Consider the following 21545-nt stretch of genomic DNA (forward strand, 5'->3'; position numbering starts at 1 on the left):
AATATGATTCTTTAGGGTCTAAATTAAAAGTTTGTAATATACTTTAATAAAAAATTCTCATTAGTATTGTAAGAAAACACTTATTTTACCTGGTCAAAAACAGCTCTGTTTTCAGCACGCCGTTTCAGTGCATATGCCTTTAAATGATCATGAGCTTTGCTCACCCCGCCTCTCTGTTCTGTGCGTACACCGTTTGTAACACAATAACACAATAACCATAACGCGTTGTTCAGTATAAACGTGGAATTATGAATTATATTGAGAACGTCATACATAGAAAACATGCCGTAATGTACCCTGAGTGTAAACCTTAGACGCATTCGTTGTGAAGCGTGCAGCTAGCGATTTGCAAAGATTAATATATTAATATAAAGTTTAATAAAACGTTTCACTCACTTCCGTTCTTCTGGAGGTTCAGCAGGAACACGAATATCTGGTACCGATCCTTTATTCATGGCAGCTTCTTAGCAAATCCAGCTTTATACTGTCCCTCGTTTATAAAGCAGTCTGGTGTGAAATGATTCGCGCAAACATGAGAGCATTGACGTTGCTCGTGGGGAATATTCCCTTCGAAAACAAACACAGCCACTGCGTCTTCAGAGGTTCGGATTTAGGAACATTAAAATGACTGCTGTGTTCGTTATTACACCCAAGAACAGAACACCACAATCGCTTAGACGCCATTCTGCTCATAGACAGTGCTCCAGCATATCAACAATGACCGTGCCGGTCCGCGCAGACTATGATTGACAGCTCTCACGAGCGAGGGCGGGTCTGTGTTGAAACGCTCCCGTCAATCAACAATCGTGGGAGGGGCGTCCGTTTTATTGACGTCACAAAAACGAACGGCTTGATTTGAGGCAGGGGAAAACATATAAGGAGATTAAAACAAAACCACTGGATGGATTTTTATCATTATATGATGTTTGTGTACAGGCACTGCCAACACACATTTCAGTACAATCAACTTGTAAAAGTGCATGTACCATTATATGATCCCTTTAATACTCCCTTGTCTGGCTTCTGCTACTCTGAGAAATGCCTGCACTTTGTATTTTGAGCACTTCTTGCGTCGTTTTTGCCTCTTCACGATGACTCACTTTAATTTAGTCCTAATTTGTAAGTCGCTTTGGTTAAAAGCGTCTGCTAAATGACTAAATGTAAATATGTTTATGTGTGTGTGTAGTGTACATGCATACATAAATATATACAGTATATATTACATATACACACGTATATATAATATAAACACAAACGTGTATGCTAGATGCGATTAATCGATTTGACAGCACTAATTCCGCCATGTTTTTCACCAACTCGAAAGATCGGGACTTAGAGAAAACCCAGAGCTTCCACTCATGAATACCATCTTTCCAACATGACTTGAACGCACCAATACTATGCACTACCGTCTATGTTATAAGGTTATTTAGTCATTCAACATCGGAGTTAGCCTGGTTAAAACCAGACCATTATCAGTTGTAACTGAGTTATGGTCTGGCAAAGCGTCATAGACAAATCATTTCCAGAGGGGCGTCACCAACGGACGTCGCGGATAGACCTAAACCCAATCAGAGCGATGAAGGAGATGACGTATGCAGAGCGGCGGAGAAACATCTCCGAGTGTTGTTCTTTGCTCGGTTTTTAACAAAAAGGAAACGTTCAAATCGCGTAAAACAGACGCGATAGCTGATTCGAACAAGTGATGTTCGACGGCGGCATCCATCTTTGTAATGTAGGCTACAAAATCTGCTTCAAAATCCCAGCGCTGTCGTCATCGTGTAAAGCCCGCCCCAACGCTTCTGATTGGTGCCGCGATTTCGACGGATTGGAAATGGGCTTGAATGAGCTCTTTGCCAGACTAACTTTCAGAGCAAATCTAAATTTGCCGGAAGTTGTCTGGGTTTTAAAATCCTGTTAAAAGTCTGTTAGCCCCTAAAAATCCACACTAGTGCACATTAGTGCATAAGAATTGGGACGCACCTAAACAGTACTCAACAAATTGGTATGAAGATGCATATTTTATGCATGTATGTTCCTCGCATATTATTTTACAGCATTCTCATTACATGCAAGTATGTGAGATTAGAGAGCACATGCAGCTTGATGCAAAGCACTTTTTGCAGAAGTGTGAGGTCTTGTTTTGATATGGCCATGATGCAGAGTAAGTCCTTCATGGAGACATGTACCCCACACTAGTGTACCATTTACAGTAAGTGGAGAGCGTCAGAACTGATAGCGTAAACCACTGGCTCCAGGGAGCATGATGCATGAGCACTGCGTGGGGTGCTTGACAGAGATGAGTCAGCAGTCTTACCAAGCAAAAAAAAACAATTAGTCTTAAACGTTAATCTTGATCTAGAGCGTAACATTCTCATAGACTGATGATACTCGGAGAGGTTTCAACTATATAGCATCTCAAGTGAGAACATTTTATTGCAGGTTTGTTTTGCGATTTATTTTTCTTTAATAGAAGGTTAAGACTTCTATATGTGTGTACATGTATAATATAGTCTAAATGTATATGCATCCTATTTTACATTGCATTGTTGCATGTGTACATCATATTATTTGTGTATTTATGGATGCATTTTGCTTCTGCGTGAATTGCTTATAATTTTAAAGACTTTGCAGCACTTAGTACGTGGACGGTAAAGACTCAGATTTACTTGTATGTGTTGCGTTTAGCATTTAGCATAATATATGTATTCATTTTGCATAGTTAATATAATGCATATTTTCTAATTAAATCTGTCAATGAATGAAATTATGCTTTCACTTGATAGCATTCTGGGCCACGTCATTTATGACCGCTACAATTTACACACGTCATTTATTGACCGCTGTTGCCTTTTGATATTATATAGTGAAGATTGATATTTTATGCAACACAAATATGAGCATTGATATTAAGTGCACAGCACAGCATAAAAGATGAATTATTCTGACCTCACCAGCAAGAAAGAATTTGTTAGTCATTCAAATTTCTATTTTGAAAATAGAAATGTTATATGCAAATGTTATATGATGATGATGATACATTTTATTCATATTGTGCTTTTCTCCAACCCAAAGCATTATATATTCCCGGTAACGTTTTACAATAAGCTAACATTAGTTAACATGAACTAACAATATTTCTACAGCATTTATTAATCTGTTAATGTTAATTTCAATATTTACTAATAGATTATTAAAATCATTGGTAACACTTAACAATAAGGTTCATTAGTTAACATTAGTTATTGTATTAACTAACAATGAGCAATACATATTTATTAATCGTTGTTAACGTTAGTTAATAAAAATACAGCTGTTCATTGTTTGTTCATGTTAGTTCACAGTGCATTAACTAATGTTAACAAATACAACTTTTTATTTTAATAATATATTAGTAAATGTTGAAATGAATATGAACTAAGATTAATAAATGCTGTAGAAGTAGTTCTTGTTAACTAATAAACCTTATTGTAAATCATTTGTTAACATTAGTTCATACACTGTGAACTAACATGAGCAAACAATGCATGACTGTATTTTTATTAATAATATTAACAAATGAGACCTTATTGTACAGTGTCACTATTTTCTAGTTAATGTCTCACAGTGTTTATGTCTGGACAGAATCTGCTGATATTTTTGGTTAACGTGACGTGATGAAAAGTTTATACGAGTTGTTATGATTTCTGGTAAAGATGACGTTGTGCTGGCAAAATGTCACTTTAATGTCACAGGAAAAGGACTTGTATTAGTTGTTTGAGTAGAATCAGGAGTCAAATGACTCTAAAATTGCCTATTTGATCATCCGAGCTTGGTTTCAGTTCGCTTTCCCGTCATACCAAACTAACCGAATTACGAATGGTGAAATGTTTGTGAAATGGTTTAGTCATTTCGTTTGGTGCCTGTTTTTAGTAGTAAGATTCAGCACATTTTTTTTTTTTTTTTTTTTGAAGGGTGCAAAGAGTAGGTTTGCTGATGCATGATGTCAGATGCTCATAGGGCGCAGCGTGGTCCCGGCCGGGCCTCCGGTTACTCCAGCTTTTAGTCAGCACTCTCAAGCTTGCAGATTATAAGTGCGTTAACTCTTTGCTTATCGCCAGTCCATCGTGGGCAAGGCATCTCACACATTTCCAACGATGTTATATAAACTTACAGTCTAAAAAAATCACGATTTTACATCACATAGTGACCCGACACAGAATCAAAAGTGTTTATCACAAAAAAAAAGTTACAAATATGTGGTGATACTATACAATAAGGTCTCATTTGTTAACTTTAGTTAATGCATTAGCTAACATGAACTAACAATGAGCAATATCTATTTTTAAAGCATCGTTTAAAGATCTAATTGTTCATGTTAGTTCACAGTGCATTAACTTTTTGAACAAGTTTTGATTTTAATAATGTATTAGTAAATGTTAAAATTAACATTTAAGTTTAATAAATGGTGTACAAGTATTGTTCATTGTTAGACTAATGTAGTGAACTAATGTTTACAACTGAAACCTTATTGTAAAGTGTTACCATAAATGTATCCACTATTTAAACTTATGAATATTATCATGAACTGCAAACTAAAATACTACTAAAATAAGTTTAAGTTATTGACAAACACACATGGAAAGTGTTTTCTCCCCACATTTGATACGTATTTTTATTTTGCTATCTGATTATGCAGGATTATCTGGTTAGTTATATTTTTAATAGCTGTAATTAGCATTGTTGATTCTTTGCTGTTGGTGACTCTTATCAGAATAGACCTGTGACTTAATTTTGGGTTACATAAAATTATATCTTTTTTTTAGCCGGTGTGTTTTTGTATTTAAAGGGCTGATGTAAAGATGTTTTCTGCCGATCGAGATGGTGATATTCATCCGTCTTCTCTAAGCTCGGGCGGTTCAGAGAAGAGAGCTGTGATGGGAATAATAATGACTCACTATTAGTACAATATTAGTTTGGGCTCAGATAACATGCTTAAAATATTGTCTTTTCAAGCAGAAATTATTTTCAAATAATTTCTCTCTTCAGATATCTTAATGTGCACAGTTAAAGTCATTTACTTAAAAATTAAGTGTCATCATTTACTCACCCTCAGGGTTTTTGAAACTTTTTTTTTTATATACAGAATTATTCTATACATTGAATACCGAATACATATAACAAAAAAATGTTTTATGACATGTCTTTATCCTTTGTGGAGATTAACAGCCCCTGATTCACTATCATTGTATACAAATGTGCAGCTTAGAAATTCTACTAAATGTCTCATTTTGTATCCTATGGAAGATATTAAATTAATTTATTTTCTTTAGCCTGTATACTGTTGTTTCAAAGTTTGGGGTCAGTATTTTTTTTTAAATGTTATTTAAATAAGTCTCTTATACTCAAAAGACTGCATTCATTTGAGAAAAAAACAACAACAGTAAAAATGTTAATATTGTTATTGTAATATATTTTAAAATGTAATTTATTCCTGAATTTTCTGCATCATTACTCCAGTCTTCAGTGTCACATGATCCTTCAGAAATCACTCTAATATGATGATTTGCTGCTCAAGAAACATTTCTGATTATTATCAATGCTGAAAACATGTGCCTGCTTCATATTTTTTTTTGGAAACTGTGATATATTTTTTAATTTCAGGATTCTTTGATGAATAGTAATCTAAAAAGAACAGCATTTATTAGAAATATAATTTTTTGTAACATCATTAAAGTCTACTTTTGGTTAATTGAATTCATCTGTGCTGCATAAAAGCATTAATTTCTTTCTTTTTAAAAAAAAATCTTACTGAGCCCAAACATTTGAAAGGTAGTGTACATTTTGAGAATGAAAATCATTGTAAACTATCAACTTAATTCTGCTCAGTTCTCAAAAATAGCAACAGTATAATTGGCTGATCAATCTGACAAATCTGAAGTGATTTTTTTACTCAAACAGTGACCGCTACGCACGTGTACGACTACTCGTGTGGTTATTAGTCATTTTCCCCTTTACAAGTCTTAAATCAGTAGACCCTGTCTGTGTGACTAAACTCAAGAAGGCTATCTATCTACTATACATATTTTAACTGCCATTTAAAAAAAAAAAAAAAATGACATCACACATCCAGTAATTATTTTGGGCACATAGAGACTCACACTATCTTGTTATTTATTAAATATTTATTGTTGATTCACAGTGTCACATGATCAGGCCTGACCACTCTCCTTGTTTGATTGCTGTAGTCTCCGCCCACTCCTCCTCCTCCACCAATGAGAACACAGCAGTGCTTGTTGACAGAGCTCTAGTGCACAGGAGGTTTTAAAGCTAAAGCTGGAAGATGGTCGAAACACATGCTATTTCAAATCTTTATTTTTCCTCATTGCTCTAAGGTAATATAATGTTTTTTTGATCTTCCACAACTTCTGTGGTTAAATTAAAAACTTTTTTTTAATTTGGGGCTCTACGTTAGGCTTAAGAGCAAACAAAATAACAAAGCAAAAAAAAAAAAAACAGAAATAATAACTTGATTTTAAGGCCATTTTCTCTACTTTATTCCCCTCTTGATCAAATCAACTTGAGTGAAAAAGTTTCAAAAACATTATTTTGAATCTTAATTGCAAATGAAAAGGTTTGTTCCAGTTCCACATCATATAAAGAACCGAGTTATGTAAAGTTCGAGCAGTGTCAGCCCGTGTTCATTAATGGCAGTTGTAATACCGTGTTCGTCCAGTTGGTGTCGCCAAACACCTGTTGCTGCAACCTCAGCTCTGTTTTCCTCATCCTGTAATGAAGTTGTTTCGGTGCAGGTAGGCTATATCTCTCTCCCCATATGACACAGATGAGTCATTAGCGTCATTTTGAAACAAAGGGAACTCTCTTTAATATCGGAGTTTCATTTACAAACCTGCAACCTTTAATACTTCTAAAAAAATCACGTTTTTGTTAATGAATACACACACGCACTCACACAGCACAGTTTTCACAGACTGTGATGACGCGGTTGAACGGCATAAGCATCGTAAATCCTTATATTTTCTCTTTTTTTAATGTAGGCTATGTACATTTATAGCTCTATACTTTTATATTATATTACCTTTTCATCAAATGACAAAAAACAACAACTAGTTAAAGTTGCTGTTTAGTGGCTGAGGGAGTGACATTTTCTCTTTTCTGTGTGACTGCCGTTATCAATCTCGCTCTATTTTTTCCTCTTTTTGAAAGTTGTGAAAACAGTGTTGTGGAGGTTTCTTTTAACACTGTAATTCTGTGTAAGCTGAATTTAGAAGAGCACCTGAAATCATTTCCAGTCAGTCCGATTAAATGAAAGCTATTTTGACTTAGTTTTATTCATGGAAAATCAGCATCTATTAAAATGGCACTATATCTCATTTATTTTGATAGTAGGCCTGCTTTGCCTTTAAAAATATTAATCTGGTCTCAGATGTGTTATTTTGGTTTCAGTGCCTCAGTGTTTGCTAACCACATTTTTAAAATATGATTAAATATCCAGATTAACATTAATCCTTAGGTTGGTTTTCATGAATTGCAACACATCAGCAGCTTTTGTTTGCTCATTCATTTACACGTGTTTTTGGAGCTTGATAAGTTGTCATTATCTCATGAATATACACTTAAGACATAATAAATAATATTATATAATATGTTTTATAAAGCATGGAGATATTTCAACCTCTGACTCATTGACTTTCATAGGTGTAATCTAATTTATTCTGATTTATTCAGTCATTTATACAAATTTTGCTGATGAATTAAACTAGTTAATTTTGGTGTTGTTATCACATAAAGCGGTTTTATGTGTAGGATAGTTTAGACTACTGGAATGGAGGTTTTCATTTCAAAGGCCTTTTACCTCTTTATCTTTGTTTATGTGTCGTTGTATAACCGAATTACAAGGGTAATTTGCATTTTCAGTCTGATCCTCCGAGGGCGTTTATTTCCTGAGCTACACCTCTTATCTAAAACCTCTCAAATTCTCTGTCATGTGTCAGCTTTTTCTTTCTTTTTTTTTTAGCTTAAATGTGTTAACACCAAAATAGATTTAAGCCAATATGCTGGGAAGAAAAAGTAGTAACTGGCTTTAAATCTACATCACAAACATAATTTATTTATATTTCAAATCAAAGTACATTATTTCTGACATGACATACTGATTACATTTTAGGTAACATTTTAAGGTGTCATTGTTACAGTGTAATTATATATTTATGTACTGAGTAATATTAATTAACAGCATGTACTTATTATAGGGTTAGGATTAGGTTGAGGTATAGTTGCAATTATGCATAATTTACTGTTATTACTATGTTAAGTAACGCATGTAACTGCAAAATAAAGTGTTCACCAATTTTATTAAACACATTTTTTTTATGTATATATTTTAAAACTAGCTCTGCTGTTGAAAAACATAAATAAATCGCATGTCAACAAAGGCTGAGAGATAGGCTTTAGAAAGTTTCTTATCTAAAACGAGTGCAAAAAGTGCACGTGCTTAATACACAAAGCCACATAATCAATACGACTTTTAAAGAAACAATCGATGAGAGAAACGCCGCCCGTGCTCAGGTTTCCTCACACAATTACCTCACTGACATTTTGAGTTTCACACACATTGGGCGTTAGAAACGGGTTCAAGAGTCTCCATCTTTACAGCCAACACAAAAACACGTTTAGCATAAACATTTACAACTCAGACTTAATGATTAAGAACTGAATCACATTAGTATTTATCCACTATGCAGTCAATTCTCTAGTATACAGTTGCATAAGAAATATGGAAAGAATTTTCTTGACTATATAAAAACAAGTTAAGATTTGTGATACTTAATTTGGCCACTTTCGACCTGCATTAGAGTTGTTTCTGTGTTCTTCTCACGCAGCCACGGTGTGCCGTTTCCTGTTTGCTGTTACAACATCATGTTTTTTTGGGTTTTTCTTAATGTATCTTATCTTTAGCTGTAACTAATAGCTGTGATTTATAGGAATATCAATAGTACCTGCGGCTGGTTGCCGTGTGCATGTAGGCTGCAGCCTTCGATGACATTCGCACGCTGTGGGAGGATGAAGAAAATGTTTGAATTTCATATGTAAGGGTGTTGTGCTCCATAAGTCGACTATAATTCGATATGGGTTTTCCTGTGAGATTTCGAGTGGACCAACAGCTATAGATAATATCATGACTATTTCAGTATTACTCAGTGGGAACAGTTAAAGGGCGGCATTAAAAGGATCAGCTTCAGATAGAAGATTATCAAATGTTTGTTGTCTACAATTAATAGCTATGGAGGGTGAGTTGCTTGCTCTTGAATTTGCTATTTTAAGATATGCGAGATTGATTTGCTCAGGCTGGATTGACGGATGTTTGAGATGACTGGTGTTGTTTGAGAAGGCGTCTATATAATGAATGTGACTATATTGTTTACTCCTGGTGTTTTTGTTTCAGGGACGTTGATTATGCCTCAGTATATGTGTGCGCGTGCGACCGACCGTTCGTGGTGTGCTTTGAGTGTAAAGGAAGCACTTTGACAGAAGTTCTCTTTGTTCTGAAACATCAATTTGACTGCAATGGCTGATAAAGACTGTAGATCAGTGGTTCTGGTTTTGTTTCATGTCTCTGATTTGTATTCCGTTCTGAAATCGGTTAATAAATGTCCTGAAAATAAAGTATTGGAGTTTATAAACATTGCTATAATCATTCAACATTATGGAAATGTCAATCAAGACAATTTTGGCATCTAAAATACTTTTGAATCTCATGCTCTCGGCAGCCAATGCAAATAATTGCAACAAACCGTGTTTATAGTCACTGCAAATGTCATATTTTAATGCAGGTTGTGTTTTCTTTTACTTTGTTTGCATGTTTGAAGGGATGTCAAGCAACTCGTCTAGGTTGGCATCTAGTTTAAACCGAGTATCAGACATAATTTGATGCACAATCTCCTCGATAAGCCTGTCTAGTTATGCTTGATTTAATGTGTTTAGTTGCATTTTATTATTTCCATTTGTTTTTTTTCCAGCTCTCTGTGATCAAAACAGACCTGTGACCCATTTTCGGCTCGCGACCCATCGGTTACAGCACCAACTCACAAGATGTTTTTTCTTTTTTCTTAAACAGGAAATGGCCACATGACCAGTTTATCACAGCCATTGTCCTTCTCATTGCACCTTGTTTTCAAAGTTTTTATGTCACAGTAAAATGTCTCTGTTGCCTATTGGAGATTTATCAGGGAAATTAAGTACAATATCATCATATTCAGCACAGTAGTTGATTTTCATCACAGAAAGGACAGAGGATTATGCTATTGTACGCATATAACAGCCACATATTGCAACATATTGAATATTGTTGAGTATAAACACGATACTCTGTATTGGCTGCTGAAAGCATGAAATTCAGGATCTCTTATCTTGAGTGGCGTTGTCATAATTTTGCATGTTTATACACTCCAATACTTCATTTTAAGGACATTTACTTTATTTACAGAGAACACCGACCGTAGTACAGATAAGTGCCTCGAGCGCTTGTTTTAAGACGAGTGCATTTCTCCTGTATGCCGCCCCATCATAAGGGAAACTGTGGTATCAAGTTTAGCTCTGTTGATGTGATGTTAGGCTGTTTGGCTTTGTCAGCTTTGTGAAACCGATGCAAGATTTCAGAGCAGCTGTATTTTGGGCTTTTTACTGACAATCTCCTCTCGTGATGGCCTGAAAACTGCCGAGGGCTCCCGAAATTTAGAATATGAAAACAAGATGATGACATAACAGAAGATAAGAGCAGATTGTAGCTCCTGAAAGCCGAGATGCTGTAAAAGAAGTATTGTAAATTGCACACGGCAGAGGTGACGTGAAACTCGAGTTGACTTCCACATGTAGTTATTTGAAAGCGGTCCGATGGCACAATTGTTCTGCTTTGAGCGAGGAAATTGAGCAAGGCCGCTTATTTAAGTAGTGACAAGGAAATACGCTTCGTCGTGCTCGTGCAATTGTGTCCTGAGAACTGCTCTGTCAATACATTTTGTTGCCAAATTATTACATGATGAGCTTTTTTTATTTTTACACTTACTACAAATGCATCACTGGATAACCATGCATGTAATTTAAACTAGATTTTTTATTGATTGCTATTATTCGATAATTGCTATTATACATTTCAATCACTTTGCTAAATGCAGAAATGTAAATGATAAATAAATGCATGCCTATATGTGATTCTATCTGGTCCAAGGCATGCAACATTTAACAGCAATGCATACATAACAAAAGCATACTAAGTGCACATGAATCGACTGGCCTGTGGGTTGTTTGAGAATGTGACTTCTTCAGTTCAATAGCCATCTGTCTGCTTAAGTCCGAGTCAGTCTGTTTGCTATTCATGTTTTTTTTTTTATTCCCTCACTGGAAACTGTCGGGAAGCTCGGCCTATTTCACTGTGACCTTTAACCTTTTATTTGTCTCTTTGAAGAACAGCTGCACTAGTCTTACTGCACGCAACACGGGACTATTTCTGCAGCCTTGGAAAAGCAAAAACTGTTGCCTTTTGTGCATAATGGAATAGACTCTTTGTGTTTGCATTTGCGAGCTGCAATATTGGCATTTGTTTATGTACACCGTGTAGGTTGCATTGTGGGATATATTATCATAGTTATCATTATTCTATATAACATGCATTTTCTGATGCATATTTAATATTAAAAGAGTTTGCTGAGGAAGTAGCGAGAGATAATGGGGAGAGAGATGTGTTTGTGTGCGCGTGGGTTGGTTTTGAATGCACAGATGGCACCAACCAAAAGCATGTTTAAATGTCAGGTTAAAATACCATATCCTCCTCAAAATATAATACGGTCTCGGCCTGAATAAATTGACTTTTTTTTTCTTTCTTTCTCTTTCTCTCTCTCTCTCTCTCTCTCTCTCTCTCTCTCTTTTTTTTAGTGAAAACCACAAGACTTTTCAGTTTTGTTTTTCGGGCGTAATTTGGTTTATCTTTAAGTTCATCATCTTTGTGTTAAGACAAACATTCCAGGAACCTCCACTGAACATCGCCAGTATTATTCAGAAAGTCTCTCGCTCTGGGCTTTATGTTGGGTTTCGTAGCACGCGTCAAACATCTCTTCATAGCTATCAATTTACAGACCGTTCTCCTCTGGTATTACTTGTTTTTTTCTAACGCGCACAGCCGCACACATTTAGAAGCTCAGATTACACTAATGAAGATGATTATGCTTATCCCACGATTAATAGGATCATTCAGATGCATTGGGGTTGCTTTTTGTGTATGGGGTTGTTTTAATTGTTTTTTTTTCAATGGTCCACTTTATAAGTAACTTTGCAACTACATGTCAACTAGAAGTCATTAGAGTATTAGTAGACTGTCCGCTTATACAAGTACATGTTAACTTATACCAACCCGTAACCTAACAGTACACTAATACACTAATGAGAGTTAGTTGACATGTAGTTGCAAAGTATGTCTAAAGTGGACCATTGAAATAAAGTGGATTGTATTGGATTAAGTGATGATCCAGATTCAGAGATGTTGCTTTGTATTCTCAAATTGTATAATATAAGTATCTCTATAAAATATTTCAATTGGTGCTGACATAGAAAAAACATAATATTATAATGATTTAATTTAGTTTTTGTTCAACCTTTATGTCGGCGGAAGGAGCATTTGAAGATTTTCAGTCATTTTCAGGTTAGATATAGCATTAAAAAACTAATTCAATGCCCAAACAAAAACAGATCAATGCCACAAAGCTTCATGTAGACAGTGACACATTTAAATCTGCTCACATCAAGATCTGTCATTAAAAGTTACATTTCGAAAATTCACCTTAGTGGTTTTGTGTAAGTGTATAATGTTCAGTGTGTGATTGTGCATGGCTGTGTGTGTGTGTGTGTGTGCTCCCACCTGTGGTTGTGTGTGCTGCTCTGCTCAGACAGTAGGAGGGCTGCAGACGTTTTAACGGCAGTCTCATAAACGCTCCCGCGTACAGCAAAAAGAACAAAAAACACCCAGCTGCACAAGATGGACACTTTAGTACTTTCTTAAATGTTGCTAAAATTGTTGCCTTTTGTTTTCAATGCTCATTTTTGAGACTTCAACCTGCATTTGCCAAAGGAAATGAGCAGATACCATGCCATCAAAGTTTCCACGTTTACACAAAAAGCCTTGCTTTCACCTAATGACCTTTATGCTGATAAATAAATCACTTATAAATGCAGAAAAGAATCTTTATGGATCTTTCCACATGGGTACAGTCACATCATCTACTCATTCCTGTCCAGTTTCTTTGACTTTTTTGTCATGCCATTTTTAGTTGTCCTTTTAGAGTAGTCAGTGTTGACTACTATAAGAATAATAAGGAATTTAATTATATACTTTGAAAAAGCTTGTGGGTAAGAGTGGATGAGCTGTGCCGAGGGCAGATCCGTGTAGACTGAAAGTTTCAGTATTAATTGTCAGTGTGTAGGTGTAACTTGTTATCAGCAGTCAAAAACAACGTAGGATTTTACTCAAACTATTTGTTTTAGAGTATAGTCATCATCTGCGTTGCTCATCACGCTCCCCGAGCAAATTTTCACGGCGAGTTTTCAGTTAAAACCGTACCAGGTTTTGCCATATGTTAATGCAAGCATGTGTGCAGAAAGAACAGAAGAGTTGGCATGAGAAAGTGCAAATGTGAATAGTGTTATATTATGACACTATATAAAGCACTAAATTGTGTGATGCGCACCACAACAAAATAGAGCTGCTATAAAAGAGAAAAGTGCACATTTGTTTTGATCTTCTTCAGGAAGATCGTCTACACAAGCACTGCCTTTGTGTGTGCAGCACTTCACATTTTAAATGCTGTAAAATGACCAGCGTTTGTCTCTCTCTGGCTTTCACATATTTGTGTAATCTTTTTGTTATTTTCTGCGTCGTAGGACAGGAAAGACAGGAGAGGATTCGACAGTCTGCCCACGACACCACGGAGGCTCATCAAACACACTCCTGCTCTCCTCTCTGCCTCAAATGACTAATTCTGATCAAGTAGAAATGCAGCGTAAACCGTGTGTGTTTTTGTGTCATCTTTAGAGCGTTGTCATAGTTTATTTCGTACCGTGGAAATTGAGATTTTCTATTTTAGGATGTAGGGTCTTGGATCGAGGCTTCGGGCTGTTTTGCTTTCTGAAAAGCGTGATATCTGAACGTGGTTAATTTGTTTCTAAATTGTACATTGTTTTAAGTAAATGTGTGAGCATGTTTTAGTGAGGTATATTGTTTAACATTTATGTCCTTCTAAAGATCGAAAGAAATGCTGTTCTTTGAAAAGTTGTTTACATACATTTTTTTTCTCTCTCTAAAATCATTACTTTCGAATTATTGTGCATGCCTAAATTTCAAGATACATTTGTTTCGTAGTTGTTTTTATATAAATAAATCCTGAAGTCATTTTGAAACTGATGGTTTAGGTGATATTATAGAGACACACAGGGGAAATTTGCCTCTTGCGCATGTTCTCTCACAACAACCCACTCAGTTTCGAATGGAAAAATCTTTAACCTTTTCAGCAAACAACAAATTGTCCTTTAAAAAGTCAGAGAGAGAGATAGATAGATAGAGAGAGAGAGAAGTCTGTTTTTAAGGCCACCGGTGTTTTGAGACAGACATCTTTAGTACAAATTTTGTGATATTCATTTCGGTTATGACTCAGTTTTCTCTCATTTGAAACTACAGATTTTACGACGATCCGCGGACTGATTGAATATTTATTTCGTGAAAATTCAGTTCGAGGTGTCAAATTGAGCTGACGTATTTAGGACATATTTCAGAGATTACAAAACTTATGACTGAATTGTCTGTGCAGCTATATTTAGACTCATAAGTATAGTTTGTTTGTCTGTGATCTGCTGGATTTTAAAATGCTTATTTTGGACTTCTTATTATTCATTAATTTGCTACAATCCAGCTGAACCCAGAATCACTTAATAATAAGTTTCTCCTTCATCCCCTTTTAAAGTGTATTTCACAGCATTTTCCATAAGTTCAGAAGAATTTACTAGAGACGTTTTGTGCTTCTTTTTATGTGACCCATCCAAAACCGAAATATCATTTTAGTTCTAATTCTTGAGCCTAATTTCCACACACATTCATTTAAGACGAGTAGAGTAAAGAGACGATCTAAATGCATTCATTAATTGTCTTTTAAAGTGCTAATTTCGATTCAGTCTACAGTAGGCCTCGTGCTTTGACCTTTTTGTCTCCTTGAGGTCACGTTAATATGAGCGGCAATAGATTTTAAGTGTAAATTGAATATAAATTAAAATTGTGTTTTCTCATAAAGTGTCTCCTCACGAGCACACAGATATTAGCCTCTCACTTCCTGTTCAAACTTTTGTTTACCATTTGAAGGTGCTATTTTTAACCCTCTCGGCAGCAGCCGTTCAGACACTTTCTTACGGTCTGTTTCTCTCCTTGTTGATATTTGTTTTTGCAAATGTAAATTCTCAAGCCGGCTTTGACAAATAATCTTTGACCTCAATTTAGAGAAAAACACACCGCCTCTGAAGTCTGTCAGCTCCCACACGACCTCTAAAACTGACTGAAGACCGTCTGAAGAATAGTTCCTATAACTTTATCAGAACTACGATGAGCTGATATATGAATTTGAAGAAAATAGATTGCAATCTGCTCCGTGTTCCTCAATACAGCACGGCAGACTCGTTCGGTGAACCAGGCGATGGGAAACCGCGTATTGTCTTTCACACGGTCTGACTAACTCCTGTAGTGCTTTGTGGTGAGTTAATTCAGATACTGCACAAATTTGACTCTTAAGATTTAAGGTTTTGTGTCCTTGGTGAAAAAGTGTGTGTCGTAACCTCTCCCTCTCGGTCTCATCCAGATGAGTAAGCGCACATTTTGATCAATATCTGGCAGGAACCTTTGTGCATGAACAAATCACTTGCCTACCCTACGAGACTGATGCTTTTTCACACAGCTCGCCTCTTTCCTCTGCTCACGCTGGAGACGGTTACTAATCACCACTTTCTAAAATTGCAACTCATTTATTAGCCGCCCCCAGAGTAATAGATGTCGTCCCGCGGATGAGATAAAGCCCAGTGCGCTTGTGTCAGCACGTTATTCCCGCCGGTGACACGCATCACATTGTGAGTGCTCAGCAAAGACGCCTGTATTCCCCTCGAGTGTCCACACATTCCCGGTGCTGTGTTCCCGGACACAAAGCGGCATATTTCCTTTTTTTAAAACAAGCCAAACATAAATAGCACGGCATTTATTAATGGACTGGCGCACTTTCAGAACAAAAGATTACAGGAGCCACATTAGCGATGACATGAATCCTGGATCACTTCCTGTTCAAAGTATTTGCAATGTGTGTTATGCATTCTTACTGTCACATGCACAATTATTTTATATGTTGAAACAGGATTTTTGAATTGTAAATGTGAATTATTTTATACATTCGTGCAAGATTGGAGATTCAGAAGGTACACCACTGTTCAAAAGTTTGGGGTCGGGAAGATTTTTTTATTTAGTTATTCAGCAAGAATGCATTCAGTTGATCAAAAGTGACAGTAAAGACGTTTTAAATGTTACAAACGATTCAGAAAATACTGTTCTTTGGGACTTTCTTTTCATCCAAAAATAGCAACGACATTGATCATAATCATAAATGTTTCTTGAGCAGCAAATCAGCATACAAGAATGATTTCTGAAGGATCATGTGACACTGAAGACTGGAGTAATGATGTTGAAAATACAGCTTTGATCACAGGAATAAATTACAGTTTACTATATAATCCTATAGAAAACAGTTATTTTAAATTGTAAAAATATTTCTCAATTTTACTGTATTTTTGATCAAATAGATGCAGATTTGTCGAGCATAAGAATTTTTTTTCAAAAACATAAAATAATACCAACCCCAAACTTTTGACCGGTTGTGTATATCGACTTAATATAGTGCGTTGTGTCTAACAATGGATGTGATTAATTTCATGTCACACCTGTTACTATATTATATTTTTCAGTATGGGGGAGGTAACTGGTTTAGCTATTGGCTCACTTGATTTAAAACAATAATAAATCAAAATGCATATGGTTTTGCATTCACTTATCTACTTCTACACGGTCTCTCCTCTGGCCATCTAAGGCACATCCACGTGGACCGAATGAATGATTAATGATTGAAAGCAACAGAAAATGTATAAGCTTGTTTTAAAATACGGCATTAATCAGTGCGGGCCGACGCCGAGACTCTTGTTTGCACTGGGATCTTTAAAGAATAACCACAACGAGAAATAGAGACATTAATCTCACTCAGGCATCAATTAACAAGTCAACGACTCGCTCGCCAGTAACCGGCAGTTTCATGAATATTTAATGGAGAGGGACGGTTTGTTGTTGAAGGGTGTGAGTGCTGGCAGCAGGAGTTTCTCGTAACCTCACATTGTTCTTAATGGGATGTATGTGCATTTTGGGCGTATTGTTGTTGAAACTGCTGTAAAAAACATCTGAACCTGAATATTTTAATTCAAGTTTGTGTCTTTAATAGCACGTGCAACAGCAAGCAGGTGTCACACCTAACTATACTGTGCATCTGCATCCAGGATCCATCTGTTTTACAATGATTCTTTGATAATACTTTAAATCACACCCATAATTTGACCACATGGATAGTTGTGTATATTGTGTTTTTGCATGTGTGGGCCATCGACTCTCTCAGTGTGTGTGTGAAAGTATCTAGGCGCACTCGACTGCAGTGTCGGGTTTCACATCAGGCCCTGAGAGAGCTTTTCTGGCTGTTATCTCTTTAGTCACGAGCAGCGCCGCCGCCGTCCCCTCCAGCTCTGACAGAGAGAGACCTCTCCTTCACTCCTACACACACGCTTCCTCACGCCAGACTCACACTCTTACTTTGTCATTGTTCTGAATTAACACAACACCCGAGGTCAGGGTTACCGCTCTTTCATAGATCAGCAGACTGAATATAGTTTGCCGTGCATGTTTTATTTATGTAAAACTTGTTTTTGAATATGTATAGCAGCTCAGATCATTCGGTCTCAGGAAAACTCAGATTGAGTTTTTTGTTTTAATTGAAATATTTAGTATCTTTGCAACTTCTGACCACAGTTGATTTCTTCTGAAACTACTTTCTTCTGAGATTATTGGTTTTTTTTTATCAAGGCAAACAACAGAAGCTCTAGAAAAAGTCTAGATTTGTTCTACCGTTTTGTCTCAGTTACGGAGGCCCTAAAGGGACATGGTGATGGTGGTATAGAGAAAAAAATATATGTGAAGGGAAAAAATATGACAGGGAGGAAAAATTATAGGTCATTGCTTTTGCGTTCCCCCGAGAAACTTTGCGTTCGCAAAGAGCTCAAAAGGTTTTGCGAACGATCGCAAAGTTTCTCTGGGGAACGCAAAACATTTGCGATAGAACGCAAAAGCATTCATATCACTGTAGTAAGTGATCAGTTGACTTAACTTAAAAAAGTGAGTAAATCCGACCATTCACATAACTTAATTTTTTTATTTTGCATGAAGTTTATTTACTTAATTTTAAGGCAATGGATTTCCTCACTTTTTTTAAGTTAAGTCAACTGATCCCTTTTTTCTTTCTTTTTTTCCTCCCATCTCATATTTATTTTCCACCTTCCTTTCCCTTTGGGGCGTAGAAGTTTGTGATTTGTAGTTTTTCGGTAGACATTTGGCTTTCTTTTAAATATGACATTTTTTTTAAATATTTTGATTATTTAAATGTAATTAAAATAAATGGATTTATTTTAATAATTTTACATTTTTATTTATTTAAATGTTATTTAATTTAAATATTTTAATTACTTTTTATGATTATTTATATAATGGTATATAATTAATTTATCTATTTTAATTATTTACATATTTTTAATTAATTTATTTGAATTTATTTTTATTTTGATAGCGTGTTTCGACTCTTTCCTTTTGTGTCGTCATGTCTCATGTATTTTTCAAGAATGTGGGCTTTAAAAAAAAAGTGAGTAAATCCGACCATTCACATAACTTAAAATTATTAAGTAAATAAACTTCATGCGAAATTAAATTAAGTTATGTGAATGGTCGGATTTACTCACTTTTTTTTTGTTTTTTAGTAGACATTTGACTTTCTTTTAAATATGACATTTATTTAAATGTTTATGCTGTAATTTAATTTAATTACTTTTACATTTTTATTTATTTAAATGTTATTTAATTTAAATATTTTAATTACTTTTTATGATTATTTATATAATGGTATATAATAAATTTATCTATTTTAATTATTTACATATTTTTAATTAATTAATTTGAATTTATTTTTATTTTGATAGCGTGTTTCGACTCTTTCCTTTTGTGTCGTCATGTCTCATGTATTTTTCAAGGATGTGGGCTTTTAAACGTTTCTCAGCTATTAACCTACAAAGTGCTTGGTATCAATGGCTTTTGTTCAGGGGGACTAACAGAAGACCATGTGGTTTAAGTTGAGAAGGAGACAGCCGCTGTTTAGCCATGCATAATGCAAATTAAACAGTGTGTGGGTTAATTTGTATTTGTTTTTGACATCATTTACTAGAACAGGTTGCACCTCTGCGATTGCCGCAAACTTTTTGTTTTTGCCACCTTGTGTGATGCGATTCTCGAAAAACAGTTTGATGCAAATGTGTTCAGACCCTAGTTTTTACTATGCAAAAAAAAAAAAAAGTTACAGTTACTCACAGGTAAAAAAGCATACATTTACTACAACATAATCAGTTATTAATATTTAGTTGTTTTTGCATGTGTTCATAATTTCTTTGGCCAAATATCATGTCATTTGCCATGTTTTATTGCGTTATCACCTCAAATAAAACTATCGACTCAAAGCACAACTATCCATAACATGCTTACAAAATCTTCAACACGTTTTAATAATATTTGAATAAAGGGAGAAGATTATGACTTTGGGCCACTACTGTATGACAACAAGTAAACATCGGAGAAACATCTGACGTAACCCAAAGCAATACATTTTTTTTCTCAAGGCAATTCTCTCTTTTTGTGTGTGCTGAGGTTAACTAGATTATCATCTCAAAGCCATAATCATTTTTTATGTAAATCCTAGTCATAAAACATGTCAGGTGGGATTATTTCTATACGTGCTGACGTGACACATTAGACTACTTGTAACATGAGGTTCAAGTATTGTGTTCCTCAAAACCGAACGTGTGCACATGCAGGGCTAAATGTGCAAAATGATCGCATTGGTCAAATAATGTGGGTTTCCTTTGGCCTTCCAAAGCAAACAAGATCAACTATATATTCTAAAACTCTGATCAGTGTCGGTCATCATCTTGTGTCTGTGTGTAATGAAGTCCGCCCGCTCGCTCTGGGAACAAAGAGACTTCTCTCACTCATGAGTCGCTCTGTATCAGGGAGGAGGGGGAGGAAAAGAAAACACACACACACACACAAACACACACACACAGCAGAAACGGGGGCTGTTGAGGGCACTGCCTCGGGCCCTGAAACCTCAGCCCTGCTATTACTGCACGTCTGCAGAGAAACGCTCACAGACAGGTGCTCCCTCCTGACGTTCACTTTAATAGCTGTGATTCGGGAAGCTTGTTGAGCTCGGTTCACTGAAGTGTGTGTTGTTTTTGTGCAGGTCAGGCCGAGGAGATGCTGAAAGTGACTGTGCTCCTGCAGATTTGGCGTCAGACGTGGACAGAAGCTCTTGAGGTCAGCCGTTCACTGAGCACAAACTGTTTATGCTGCCTTCAGGTCCTGCTGGGACGGTCCTGCTTAAAGAGCTCGGAAGGCCTAATTATGATGTGATGTGCGCAAAGTGATTTGGATTGGAAAAAAAGGTGTCTATAACTTGCTCACAAAGCATTTTTAGTCCCACTTCAACTAAATGTGATTTATGCTGTATTTTATGTGTTTTATCATTCTTGTGCAACTACAAAGATTTTTTTTTTCTTAATCAGAAAATGTTTATAAATTAGTTTTACATTTAATTAACATTGACTGTTATAATTTACACTATGATCAATAGAGCATAACAATGACCCATACTTGGTTCCAAAAGTATTTTTCACATTCATTTTCTCATTCTTTTATTTATCAACCAAATTCTTTAAAACATATGCGTTTTAAACCATGAACCAAAACAACCAGCTCAGAGATGAATCACAAACATTACCACAATAATGACAATCTGAGAAAAAGGCAAAGATGGTGTACTTTCAATTTATGAGGAAATTATCTACTCGCAAAATATAATAGTCATTCATTACAGATCTTATAATGGTAATTTACTGTGTCATTTATATTAAGTATAGCAAAATTTGGTAACACTTTACTTAGTCTTTATATATAATGTATTATAAAAGTATTTTAAAGCATTAATTATGCTTCATGGATAATAGTAACCACAGTCATAATACATTGTAACATTTATGTCACACCTTTGTCATGTTTTTTAACGCATTATACTTTCTAAACCACCAATTTCAGATGTAACAAGGAATCTGCAAATATTACA

General features: G+C 35.5%; 1 protein-coding gene across 1 annotated transcript in view; it reads left to right on the forward strand.

The window, feature by feature from the left end:
• anapc1 (anaphase promoting complex subunit 1) overlaps positions 1-20932 on the forward strand; it is a 115789-nt gene extending 94857 nt beyond the window's left edge. The window contains exon 49 of the transcript XR_008807103.1: positions 20667-20932. The gene's annotated coding sequence lies outside the window, so the exon portion shown is untranslated. The remainder of the gene's footprint in view (positions 1-20666) is intronic.
• Positions 20933-21545: the final 613 nt, after the last annotated feature.

Source organism: Rhinichthys klamathensis, unplaced genomic scaffold (genome assembly GCF_029890125.1).
Source record: "Rhinichthys klamathensis goyatoka isolate OS25496 unplaced genomic scaffold, OSU_Roscu_1.1 h1tg000072l_1, whole genome shotgun sequence".
In the NCBI taxonomy this organism is placed as follows: Eukaryota; Metazoa; Chordata; class Actinopteri; order Cypriniformes; family Leuciscidae; genus Rhinichthys; species Rhinichthys klamathensis.